Source organism: Bombus terrestris, chromosome 2 (assembly GCF_910591885.1).
Source record: "Bombus terrestris chromosome 2, iyBomTerr1.2, whole genome shotgun sequence".
NCBI classification, from domain to species: domain Eukaryota; kingdom Metazoa; phylum Arthropoda; class Insecta; order Hymenoptera; family Apidae; genus Bombus; species Bombus terrestris.
In genome coordinates, this window is record NC_063270.1 from 16,496,542 (window position 1) to 16,510,395 (window position 13,854).

Here is a 13,854-nt window from a genome sequence, read left to right on the forward strand (position 1 = left end):
TATATTTAACAAAAAAAAAAAAAAAAAAAAAAAAAAAGAAGAGAAATAAATTCTTCATAGAGAGAATGCAATAATTAAATTTCAACATACAATAACTTATATTGCAATTAATTGTTCTTGTACTTCGCTAAAAAAAGAGGAAAGAAAAGAAGGAAAGAGGTAATGATATTGACTCGATACTCTTGATAAACTGGTATTCAATGGGTCAGGATGCAAGAAGGCGAAATAGATACAAAATGTAATGTTGTAACGATATCTCCAACGTATATATTCTGTAGGAAGCGTACTTAGACGAGGTACTTACTCGCAATCGCTTTAAGAGCAAGGACACGCCAACTATGAAAGGTGTTAAGAGGAACCGTGAACAGGCCAGCTGCGATAATGCACTCGTATAAACGACCGTATGCTTCATGCGGATTAACGCTCGAAGAAAAAGGTTCGCTTGCATCGTTACATTTTAAAAGAGTGCTGTCATGCTGTTATGCGGCCGGTGATATGATTCGTTTACATTAAACATTTATACGTGTTCGTATCCGCAAATCGCGAAAAAATAACGGAATACTAAATGCACGAGATTTCAGCTACCAACGAACGGTTTTAGTTGTCCGGGAAGAATGTCGTGTATCGTTCTTGGAATGTCGTGATGGGTTCATATCGTTTCTTGAAAAGTCCTTTAAGAAATTGACTGACTAACGTGGTTGCTTTTAGTACTTTACTTACTCACGATTTCATGCGTGTAATTTTTATGAATTTTATTAATTTAATGCAAGATTCGCATTTAATGCTTAAATGTGCTTTAGTGCTTCTATATTTCTTCTGCTTTTCTTCTTTAAATTTCCATTGCGTATTGCTATATTGCGTATTTGTCTATTACTTCTATCTATTTACTTTCCAAAATACGTGATAAAAATTTCGGTCACGCAACTATCGTTCAAATGGCATCTTGTATATTAATTTATGCGCTCTCTGGTTAATCGATTCTTGGTTTAATTTCACAGTAGAGCAAGTTATACGATCTCGAGCGACGACATTAACGAGACGACGAATTGTCTCCTATTCTGTAGACGCGTTTCAGTATGTTTAATGCGCCACTAACTTCGGAATGACGTGAATTACACGGGTGACGTTCGTCTGTACAGGATCGTTCACAACGGAATCTAATTTTCGTGTAAAAAGAGAATAACGAAGGCAGACGTATGTATTTAAAATCTGGATTTGAAAATACGAAAGCCAAATTCGAATGTGAGAATTCAAAATCTGAATTTGAACTTAGGAGTATAATAATTAAAATACTGCGGATCCAACAGATTTCTCGAATCAATAAACAATCTGAATTTAAAAATATAAAATTAAGACACAACAAATATGTAAGATTTCGAAGTTAATAAATAAACTAGCTTTCTTCTAGATATCGAGGTATATAAATTAAAATACAATGGACATCAGTTTCCAACAGAATAATAAGCAAACCGAATGTATAACAGCATGGCACCGTCATTTGCAATGGAAAGTATCGTCGATGACTAACAATATTACCGATAAATTAGTAGTGTACAAATATCTTATTAGTGTACATATCAAATATCAGGATACAAATATCTTAACGACACGTATTGCTAAATTATACTTATATATTTTCTCATTTGCCGAAAAGACTAAAGAACACTTTTTTGTTATCACGCATCTCAATTTGCAGCAACCTGTAAGCGCATATTCAAAGCTGCCATTTCCAAGAAAGGTTTCCCTTATCGCAGCGAGCAAGAGATGCCGGTCGACATAACGTTTGGAACCCTCGTCCGTCGTACTAAACGTTTCTAAATGAATCGTTAATCGTTAACGGCGTGGCGTTACGACTCTCAGGCTCGCTTATAAACCGGAAATTCGTTGGTCGAATGTCCAACTGTCCAAATCGTTCGGCAGCGAAGCTCTTCCGGTCAATAAAGTCAGGCCTCGTTTATTGCTAAAAGAGACCTAGCAGGTCCTGGTTGTTTCTGACCCATCATTAAAGCGTACGTTAAGCGCACTGTTTTTTCATTTCGTTAAATCGTTCCGACCTCTGCCCCCTCGACGCCGCTCCTCGCGCATCTCTATATGTAATCGTTTCTGGTTCCCGGTTCCACCGAGCGAGACTCGTAGGATCGTCGAAAGGTTGTAAACGGTCGCTCATCCAATACGGAATGTCGACTACGAACGGAATAGCCCGGATTCCTGACTTTATTAAGCCTTCGGTTTATGCGGGACATTTTGAACGTTGACCCACGTGCAGCATCGGAAACAAAGCCTACGCGGCTCGGAGAAGCTACGAGTTCGACTTGGATTTTCACGAGGAGCATAAAAGCGTACGCGGGGTTGACCCGTGATGATAAAAACGATTACATTCGAGCAAACGGCCTGCTCATTTAATCGACGTAGTTAACGCGTCTCACGGTATGGTTTCACGGATGAAATTCGCCGTGACAGACTAACGTTTGTCGGTTAATTCTTCTTTCCTTTTATTTTGCATTTGCATACGATGAAAAAAAGAAAGATAAAATTAGAAAATTACGCCGAAACCGCAAAGCGTGACAATTCGATTCATTTGTACGCCTGTGCAACGAAGAAAGGACTTTAATGCTATTTATGAGACACGGAAGTCTCGTAGATTTATAGTATTCTATATTGTACATGATATTTTATGGAATAACGGACAATATGAGTATATTGTGCGACAGGTTTATAGGTTTATTAGCTCTTTCATAGGGCAGAAGAAAATTCTAACTCGGTTTTTGCGTCTCCGAACCCCTTGGCTTTTTTGCGCCCTTTCGGATATCCAGTGGATGCAAGCACATTTAACCCGGTCGCGCCCCAAATAATCGTAAAATTTGATAATTAAATTTAATCGCACCTCTTTAATGGCCCTTCGCCGTTGCCATTGTGTTCGTCCACACAGCGTTTACTGCGATGCTCGATTACACGAAGCTTTGAAACATATGCTTTATATACCCCGTCTTCGAACGATGATACGCCATTACGTTTCTGACACGTCATTAACTTCGTTAGTGCTTACGACGTAAGCCGTTGGAGCAACGTGAACTCGCCTAAATCGAAACCGTTGTTTCGCCGCGATAAAAATTCTCGTAATCGTAACGTTGGAATATTTCTGTTTTCTTCTTTATTTCGTAGCGAATTGAACGCGGTACGGTCTCGACTAACATCTCTTAAAATAGAAGCTATCAGGAACGCAGTTCCTAGTGTACGTTATTAATGTATCATATTATAGTCGGTATTCCATTAGACGGTGTCGGTCGTTGATACAGCGGCAACGTATATATTTTCCATGGTATTGGTCATTCGTCTTGAAACACGCGGTCATCGCGCAAGTTGTCGCGACTCAAAGCAGGTTTCGATTAACCGACGCGACGTCTCGTTGATTCTCGCGAAAAATGCGATTGAAATTGCGTGTTCGTTTCTTGCATGCTGTTTCACCATGGTTAGCTGCTTTTTTACGCGGGAAATGAAAGCAGCGTGAAAGGGGATATCCGTTTAAAGCTTGTTGGCAGAAACGAGAAAAGTAAAAGAAAAAGAATAAGCGAGAGAGAAAAAGAAGGGGAAAAGAAACGATACGTCCGGAACGCAATTTGTACTGTGTCATACAGTCAGGGGTCGTTGTATTAACAACGCGACAGAAAACTTATCGCAACGCTTAAAAGCACTAGCCTGAGTATTAAGCGTCGCGATACTACTCGAGCAATCTTGTCTTGCTAAATGCTAGAGTGCACGTAATTCCACGGAAGATATTGGATAACCCTCGAGTGCATCGTCGACCGTAAACGGGCACCGGGAGGGTTAACTACGTGGAATATATCTTTATCGTCGGTGAAAACGTGCGTATCACGGTGATAGTTCATTTTCGACGTGGAAGAGTGCTTCATCGGGGATCGCCAATTAAAACGTCGTACTGCCAACAATGCCGTAGAATGGAGCCCGCAATTCCGCGCTTCATCGACGTGGGTTTTTGATGGCGGAGACCGCGCCCGCCGTCAAACCTCTGCAACACAACGGGTCCAGGATCACCGTGTGTATATACGCGTGCACACCGATATGGAAACGCAGCGTGTACCAGCCTGACGCGGCGTGTGGTTGTAAGAGTCGGTACAATGGAGCAGAAAACAAGAGACGGTCGGGACTTCAAAGTGCCGGATGTTATGGAGTGAGAACGCTACTGGATCCGGCACAGTCTGATAATCATCTCTACCAAATACTTTGTAATCGTTAATTACGGCGCAGCATCGACGACGCTTTGGGCAAAAGATCAGTCACTCGGTGGGGCGCAGGGGTGGTAGGCAACGAAAGAATGAAGGGTTTTATAGTCTTTTATATCGTAAAGAACGGCACAGATATATGTATATTTCAAGTCCTCTGTAGGCTTCAGATTCGGGTCCTTTTGAGTCGAGCAACCCCTTATTCAGCACTTCGCCTTCTTTAACCGACGGGTATTACCGATTATTTCTCGTGAGTCTACTTTCCCTCTGAATGCACGTTTTCCATTGCGCGCTTCTTAATAAGGTGCGCTTTGTATCAGGGGCTCGGAAGCAGCGACTTTTACGCCGGCGATACCAAAGTTAAATACGTTCAGTTTTGTAAGCGGCGCGATTTTTCCGTTTCCACCATCTTGCGTTCCATTTATTAATTTTGAAGCTTTCGAAATTTGCTTTAGCGAATTATAACGAGGCAATGGAAGAAACAGGGCGAGCTATCCAAAGTTATATTTCAACTAAAAGCGCAACTTTCGAATCAGATTTGACGAATGTTTGTTCGAAGCGAGATGAATTATAAAAGCGGTCTGTCACGACTTCGAAACATCCCGTTTATTTTAAACGCATAAATCTTCGTTCGAGCAAAAGATGGTAGTGATTCAAAAGGAAATAGTCGAATTTATCGTGGATGTTTAAATCGTTGGAGCTGTCAAGTCGCGGCAGTGTACGGTACGTCAAGTTGCGAGCCAGGATCAAATGAGGCGTCGGAAGATTTCGCGAAAATTTCTCTCGAACCCCAGCCATGAAAACTGTTCCTTTTTTTCCTGCCGAAGGGGCGTAACGCTCGGGTAAATGAAGCGCACTGGAAAAGGAATCGCCGGAGGAGAGAAAGGCTCTGCTAAATATTCGAATGCTCGAGTGCATTCAAAGTGGTGCTTAGGCTCGGTACGCGGCTATCATTCTCCGCTATATTTTAAATCTGTCTATGCGTGCATTGTCTTTTATCACACGTATATTTCAAGCTATTTCTTTGACGTATATGTATCTCCGTGTAAAGTGCGAGGAATAAGCATCGCAAGTACATTTCATTCTCCTTTCTGTTAGAACGAATCGTTTCATTAAGTTGACTGATTTAATTACCACTTATCAAACGCGCGATATTTATTACGATGATGTAAAGCGTTAATAATTATACCCTGGTTCTCTGAATGTTACGAGGTTTGTGCGTACGAAGTGTAATTTTTTAAATGCCTGTAGTTTCTTCGATGTGTCGTACAGTTGATCGCAGTGATTTATTTGTACCTGGTTTTATCAATCAATTTCACAGCTTCATTTTGCATATCTTTAAGAATTATTGTAGTATCGTGGACAACGGACCTGGGAGGCGTCGCGCGAATTATAAACAAGCGGTTGCGAAGCTATGCGTGGTGGGGCTAAGACAAAAGACATGAGGCTAAGACAAAAGACAAGGGGTTGCTAAGGGACGATAAACGAATTAACAGCATTGTGAGTTGAGAAGTCGGAGAGTGCGAATTGCGTTGTCGAGATAGTGTTGCTAGCGTTGTCGAGAGAGTGTGGTCCGCGTGAGAGAGAGCGTTGGATCCGTGGTAACGAGAGTTGCTAATCAACTATCTAGTTATCTTAATTATAGTACGTTATTGCGATTAATTCACGTTAAGCAACCATCGTTTCCTGTTTAATCAACATCTGTTTAATCCATTTATTGTAAATAAACTAATTGTAGTAAAAATCCTACATTATTATACAGCTTTAGAATTAAACAACTCCTCTAATATATATCCGACATTATATAAAAAAATCACTCATGCGTTTTGATTATTTATGACAGTCAATATCGAGACTTCGATGTTTTCGTTATAATTCTTTTAACGTTGAATATACGCGATTTATAGCAAATTTAATTTTCTTCGATGCTTTTAATTTTTAAGGATAAGGCAAAATTTAATAGACCGCGTTAGATCATCAGATTCTAATTTCTAGTAGACGATACTTTATATACACCGATCTAGTGTGTCCTAAAATTCATCGGGAGAGCTTTCCTTGGAAAAATTCCAATGCACGTAACACGATTCGGTAGAAGAAAACGAACTCCTCGGTAATCTTTATGTTTTCTTGTTTGCCTTCCACCTCGGTTATTACTTACCAGCAAGGATAATTATTATGAGTCGGCCTCTTCGAGTATCTCGAAAACGGTGTAACTTGCGGTCGAAGCTTCCGAGTTTCGCGCGTGCGTTAATCGTAATCGCTTCTCGGAAGATTTCGCCCTATGGCCAAGGCGTGTCGTCTTCGTTGCTCGTTTCTTTGTTTCGTATCGTCCATTAACCGCGAGTGGGCTCGTGCCGTGCTGACCGCACCAGGAAATGAAGACGAGTTATCATCATCGTCTGGAAATTACCGTAGTGCGGTGTGTACAACCCTGTCGCTAATAAGAGCAACGTAAAACGGCGGGAAACGGGTGGAGGGGTAGAGGGGAGAAGGGTGGAATAGGCCGAAGAAACGTCATAAAATCTGAGCAACCACAAAAACCGCAGCGTTGCACCGCTCTAGGTTCAAGTAGCAAGTTCAGTGGCCTTGATAGGCGTTGCAGCAATGTACTCTCCGCGGCTCGTACTCTTTCGAACACGGTATAAGTCGCAGGTGTGTAGGTTTAAAACGAGCCTGTTAATCGTCCGGAAAACTATTAGATGCCTATTTCTTTTAATCCTACTTAAAGATGAGTACTACGGTAATAAATTGCATGCTTTATTTCGCGTAGCTTTTATCGCCAATTAAAACGTGTACTTATCGAGGCATCGTTTCGTAACTCTACCAGTTGTGTACGTTTGAAAACGTGTTCGATATTATGTTCAGGGGAAAAAAGGAAAGAGAAAAATGAAAAGAAACGAAGGGATCGAGGTGTTTATCTGGTGTCTTAATGAATGAAAATGTTACGAGGTGAACTGTATCTCCCACGATCGTGGCTATTCTTACGGCCCTGACGCCTTAAGTCACGATTCATGTATGCGTGTCCGGAAGGTGGTTGAAAGCCGTGTACAGGTGTGCGTATGTATTCACTCGCGCGTTAGGGAAATAGAAAGTATATAGCTGCGCCTGTGAACTGGTAAACGATAATATTGATTGCCCCGTAGTCAGTGGTTTTTCCAAGCTCCCGTAGATACGATCGGACCGATTGATTCGATCGCGATTGTGAGAGCTCATGGTCCCGCACGAGTGACGCTGATTGCGTTCTAAAACGTGTATCTAGCGCGAGAAAAAAAAAAGGAGGAAAAGAAAAACGATGCCGGTGCCCGGTGATTACCGTCTCTTGTAACAGAGTACGCCCCTGCAGGCTATAGGTCGCTAGATGATTTATTGCGCTCGGTCCACGAATTCTCTTTGTTCAGATTACATTTTCGATATTCGCACGACCGCCCACAGACCGCCAAGTTGTTCGGCGGCCTGGGTTTTCGCGCGAATCAGGTCAAAGGTAATTTTCCTTGCTACCAGATAGCGCGCAACGTTTTCTCGTAATCAGGATTCGAGCGCGGTTGATTCGGTTTCCCGCGTAATTAAGTTACTACTATCGCGCAAGCTCGTATACGAATCGATGGTGAGTTTCAGGTAGGGTCGGATATCTAGACGCGTCTAGTGGATGCTAATGGACGTCAGGTGGATCGAGACGCATTATCAACGCGTGCATCCTCTACGGGCTGCGTGTACCACAGGATGCACGTGCACATTCGCATGCATCGACCTGCCGAACCAGTACGACGCACTACGTCCCACTCATGAAGTTCCCGTGAGCCACGCTACGGGTTTGCCTGTGAATTAGGGGTAGCTTGCTTTGGATTATTACGTCATAACAGTACGACCACCTGGATGCAATTGCCGGTACTGATGCGACCGAACCTGTCGTCCTATTTATTGGTTGTCCGCGAGCGCCCGTATCACGCGAGATCGCATTGAAATCTCGCCTAACTGCTTGTTTACCGTTCACGATTTACGCTCAGGCTGTACTTACTCGTTTTTCCATATTTTCCCTCCAGCCACTGTTTTCTCTTTCTCTCTAATAACAGTTGGTGGATTTTCAAGGTTTGCTTGCCGTGCTTATTACGATAATGATCGTTGCTACATTTTGAAACATCGTGACAACCGTGACATTCGACTCGACACCGTAATCGTCGTCTAGGAAGTTTCCTGCTCGACGTTCGTTTTCACGGTCTCTTGCAACTTCTGTAAAACGCGCCGTAACAAGTAATCGCGTTCACATCGAAGTGCGTCGGCCCGTATGAATCCTCTTTCCGTGCTCGCTTGACCGATTCATCCGTATTGGTCGAAACCAAGACTTTGTAGCGTACGGATAGACACTCGATGTCCCGGTGCTCGTCAAATTAATGCAAAACACAAGGTACAGCTGGATACGCGCCCCTAAGGGCATGGCTCGTACCACTTCGAAAAAGGAACCATAAAATATGAAATGTATTAGATTGATAAGGCTCCGGGAGTCTTGCCGGGGTGGAAGAAGGGTGGGAGAGGAAGCAGGAAGATAGGAGACGAAAGGAGACGCGAAGAGCATAAACGTATTTACTCTGGCTCAGCATAATATCTCGAGCTTTTATAACCAATAAAAGTTACAGCTGACACTTCTCTCTCTGCAGCGACTGCGATACGCGGACCAATGCACGAACACGCTTCCTTTTTCGCGTATATACGTTCACTCTTACGCGTAGTCTCGTACTCGCGCCAGGGCTAAAGGAACAAGGCGATTTATGAGCAACGAGAGACACGGTAACGAGAGTCCCGACCATCGGAACAATCGCGGCATTGTGCTCCCAGATCTCTTTGTGCCTTCCGACTGGTACTGCGCGCGTAACTCGTGACCTACCACTTCTAACGCCTCTTGGTCTTAATTAAATTAAGCCTGATACGCTGAAAGCGCGCGCGTGTCGACCGAGACTCACTAACGACATGTTCCTCTGTGCGTTGGAGTTTCGACGCGAGGCATCTTTAACGACTTCGAAAAGGCATCCGTTGATAGAGTAGCGACCTCACGCAGCGTGGATCAGTGAGTTCCTTTATAACTGTGGATTTTATGTCACGATAAAAGTAAACGCGGCGGGTGTCTCTAGGGCGAACGTGTCCTCGCAATTAATAATATTGGACATGTTTCGTGAAAGAAAAGTAAGATGCAGGACGATCCTACTGGGCTATATTCCACGCACGATGCCCTGAAATCCGTGTTACGATCGTTTCTACGACTCACCATTGGCAGCCGAACTCTAAATACCGCGATAATAAAGATTTTATGAATGTCTATCTCGGTGAGAGGGCTAGCTGGCAATTAGAAATATTCGCTCCGGAGACAGTTAATATCTTCATTCTACTGGACAACGCGTCTCGACATCCAGCAGCGGGAAAAATTTTATCGCCGCGAAAGAAAAATGGAATAAAAGAGTAATAGCCCTGAAACGCGAGCTGACATCGAAATGCGAGTCATGCAGCTCCGTTAAAATTACGACTTTACCCTTGCTCCTGGTTTCTTCGCTGCGAGAAAGAAATCGCTACGATTCCATTCTGTCCCTTACATTGTACGTCGAATGTACGTGGAAACGACAAACGGTAGTACCGGAAAACGATCGCTCTCTCTTCTTCGTCGTTCAGACAGGGGGATCAACGTGAAACTGTCGTCACGAAACGCTAGAGAGCTAGTTCGATCGTCCGCGATTCTACTTCCGTCGCGCTTTTACGTTGCTTTTACTGCTCGGAATTAATCAAATGGAATAAAATAAGGAGAATGAGTCACGTAGCCAAGTCGAGAATGGGATTTATCGTCGTGCAAACCACCTTCTATTTATAATTACACCGGTATGGCTTTACTGCTAATGTTTCGCGTGAAATTGCGATCGATCCGTTCGCCAGTTTCCAATGTACTCGCTGTTTATCTAGACACGCGGTCGATATCGCGCGACGTGCTTCTGCTCCTTCTCGTTTTATTGGTGCTACCGCGTTGCCTTACAGCGCGTGTAATAATACATAATACAGGTGGCTTTCGCTCAAAGATGCCGGCGATATGGTCGATAAAACGTCCGTCAGCAAGAAACGTGATTTTCTGATAAATATTAATACCGTCCTGCTACATCGATGTCCGTGGTTTCGACTGTGAGATAAAGCTCCACGTTGCTATCTAAATCGGAGCGAAATTATCGAACAACATGGCCTGGCTGCGTACGATTTAATAACGAGAATCGTTTCGATCAATTGGAGATGAAATTGTGTTTGATTGCTGGGTATTGCCGCATGAAGAACCAATTAACGTACAAATTATTGGCGATTGAGTTAGTCGACGAAACAGGGAAGGAGTTCTTGTTGCGTGCAAAAGCATAAGTACTACCCTTTAGAACTATTTCGGCATTTGATTTAATTCGATAAAAATATTGATATTTTCGTCATGCGACTCGCATGTACACTTGCGATTCTTCCTCTTTTATTTATACCAATTAACTATTGCTTTTAACAGTGTCTATTAATTAAATATGTCTCCCCGAGGTAAGATCAGAGTTGAAAATGAGATTAAAGGCATTCGTACACGTTAAAGGGATAATTACGCATTTTATATGTACGTGATAATTTGACAGCGTGGAAATAATTATGGGCGATGGTGTAGGTACGTATTTACGTTCCTGTTGGTACGTGCAGTTACAGTTACCTTGGCTAACTATTTCCTATAAGACTATTAACGATGTTCTTTCGTTCCAAAAGCAATTAAACCGTGAAACAACCTTGGCACAGAGTAATGCCGGGAAAGTAACGATAGGAAACACCCGTTGAAGGGTTGATAAAGGCCGGGTCTCGTAGCTGGTTAACGGGAAATGCTTTATATATCCTATACCCTGGAGAATATCCGAAGAAGATAGCGTTTGATATACGATTTCGCGCCGGTATAAATTAACTCCCGGTGACATTTAGATTAATTGTTCGAGTTCGCGTTACCCAGGGGCCCGTTTTTTAGGCTAAGCAATCGTAATCATTATCGCAGCTGCTTTCTGTGAGCTATTAATATCGAACGTAGAATCGTCTAGCTTTTGCCACGCGGTTACGAATAAATTACGAACGAGAAATTAGTCGGACGTTTGACTGTACGTTTCTTCTCGTCAAGCACGTATACGCCATAATTCGGTCATTACGCAACTCGTAACAATGGAATTAATTCTCCAACGGCGACGGGACGATGTAACACGATGGGTGGTACGGTCGGATATCGGTATTTTGACGTGGTTTCGCTACTTTCGCCTCGTTTCGGAGATTCTCGATTTAATTTCGAGTTCACGTCGGGGGAATACGTATCCCGCGGCTTTTTCGACGATGCACAAGCGTGCAAGACGGTCATTAGGACAAAACGTTCTCTTTGATCTCGTCACGATCTCCGTATCCCGCAGCAACGTTTCCCAAACGATGTCCAAACGTTCGGTGGTCGTGTTCTGTTCGACTCTTCTTCCACGCGTTCGCTCCTCTTCCTATCTTTATTGATATTCGACGGTCTTGAGCACGAATAGGGCTGCGGTAAGGCGCCCGCATTGTGTCAACAACCCTCGACAGAAAACCAGAAGCTGCGAATTATGATAGGGGCTGAAGCACCCTGACGTTGTCATTAGTGGTGGGCGAAGGGCACAAGAAGGGCCAGCGACATAACGAATCTCATCGAGCACGTTTTCAAACTTGCGTCACGATTCGGATAATTGTATCCTGCTGTCGTAAAACTTTCGATTCTATGCTTGTCCTTCTTCTTCTCTGTATTTCGCTGGGTTTATAAATTTAACAACTTATTTTAATCACATTACTATATAAAACGGTCTTGTTCGAGAAACTTTCAAATACAAGGGACTTCAATTATGTTCGTAACGTTTTAACTCTCCGCGTATAATTACCTTTCGATTCGCTTAAAAAGTACGAGCAGCCTCGTCGACGGGTCGCTAAAAATTGCTTACCGTCTCTCAGTCGTTTCGTTTTCTTTCTCGTCAGAGAATTCCCAGCCAACCGACGCCGGGGAAGAGCAATTTCCTCCGGCATATCCGGATTTACGGTATCCTCCTCGAGGATATCGAACAAATTTAGCGCGAAACACGTAACGAACGAGCTTCGCAGCGCTGCGAGCTGCCAGGGGGCAGGGGGTAGGTGGTGGCAGGCATATATATCGCGACGGCAGTTGAAAACTTTAACTACCTCACAGCTCATAACCCCGTTATGACCTCCGTGCCCACCATACAGACGCGGGTATCTTTCTCTCATCGCTTATTATTTTCTTGCCCGGGTCAAGACAAATATTGTCTAGACATTAGTGCCCCGGGAAGCCCTCGAAGCATCATCGTCCGTGTTATTTCAAGCGAAATACTTTCTGGATCCGTTGCACGTTGGATACGATGGATAGGAGGGTTGCAGAGTTAAGCTGAATCTCGAGGGCAGGCCAATTTCGTGGTTCTATCGCTTACCAGACGATGGTCACTTTTGTGCCGATTTCACATGTCGTCCTTTCGTCGAGAATCTCTGATCCTTTCCGTAAGCCTCAAAGGAAGAGATGTTATGTCAGGACTCGAGGGTGATCTTCTTCCTCGTCTTCTTCTTCTTCTTATTTCTCTTCTTTCTCGTTGTATCACCCTTCTCAATGGATTCTTCTCTGATCTCTGCTCGGCGCCGCGCAGATTCTCCGCTTGGAAATAACAAGCTTCCACCAGCCGAGAATATCTTCCGTAAATTTATCGACCGACAGAGTGGAACGGGAATGATGCGTTTATTGTGTACCTCTGAGATGATCTCGCACGAGGTCTATCGGTGCACACGTATTATTGTACGACGAACGTATTCATGAGTTAGACGTGGAACGTTTACGATCCATGTGGTACGAACCATATAACACAGGTATACATAGATAAGGTAGTAAAGTTTAGTCGAAGACGTTACTATATTTGTTTAGTCTTGTTTACTTTAAGTCGACACGATATCCATTAATCTTGTAAAAGGGTCGGTTCGTTGGATTCGCGTCGAATGTATTTCACGCGACAGCTTTTCTATCTGGTCTTCGGGGTTTAGTCGGGCGAAACAAAACGTTTTAAACGATGATTCAGCTTGAGACTACCGGGAGAAAGAGACACCCTCCGTCAGTCAAGGAAGCGTCAAAAGCTACGATCACCCCTTGACAGCCACTTTAAAATTATACCGATAATGAAATCCAGCCTCGACCCCTAATTCCTAAGCTAAACCCTGCGGACAGACCGAGGAACAGATGCGGGGACAATGGCGAGTCGATCGTCGGTACGAAATGAATTTAAAGTCGGGATTTAAAGGCCTCGGAAACACAAAACATCTCCCCTTTTAGTGTACCAGCGTACAGTCGCAATTATTACAAGCCGATCAGCCGTAAGAGATATTGTTAGTTCTTCGACGTAGGGGCTGATGCTTGGGGATGGAAAGTGTTAAACGGCGATTCGTTACAAGCTTGTTGGTTGATAGATCACACTAAAATTTGATAGGTTGTAACGTAACACACGACCAATTGTGTCCAAGTTGTAAACAGTCCTTTATATTGTGAATATATCCAATTGCTTTTTACCCCGAGATTATCATT